This window comes from Pygoscelis adeliae, unplaced genomic scaffold, assembly GCF_000699105.1.
Source record: "Pygoscelis adeliae isolate BGI_AS28 unplaced genomic scaffold, ASM69910v1 Scaffold6, whole genome shotgun sequence".
In the NCBI taxonomy this organism is placed as follows: domain Eukaryota; kingdom Metazoa; phylum Chordata; class Aves; order Sphenisciformes; family Spheniscidae; genus Pygoscelis; species Pygoscelis adeliae.
In genome coordinates this window covers 1,414,202-1,414,485 of record NW_008825075.1, presented here as the reverse complement: position 1 = coordinate 1,414,485, position 284 = coordinate 1,414,202, and positions in this window count along the sequence as shown.

The window sequence follows — 284 nt, the reverse complement described above, 5'->3', positions numbered from 1 at the left end:
GACTCGATGATCTTGGAGGTCTCTTCCAACCTTAATGATTCTATGATTCTATGATTGATTCCAAGTGAGGTGCAAAATTCTGGGCCGCTGTCATGGTTTCACCTCAGTCGGCAACTGAGCACCACACAGCTGCTTGCTCACTCCCCCCCAACCCTGCGGTGGGATGGGGGAGAGAATTGGAAGAATAGAAGTGAGAAAAACTTGTGGGTTGAGATAAAAACAGTTTAATAATTGAAATAAAATAATAATAACAATAATAATAATGTAATAATAATAATACACAA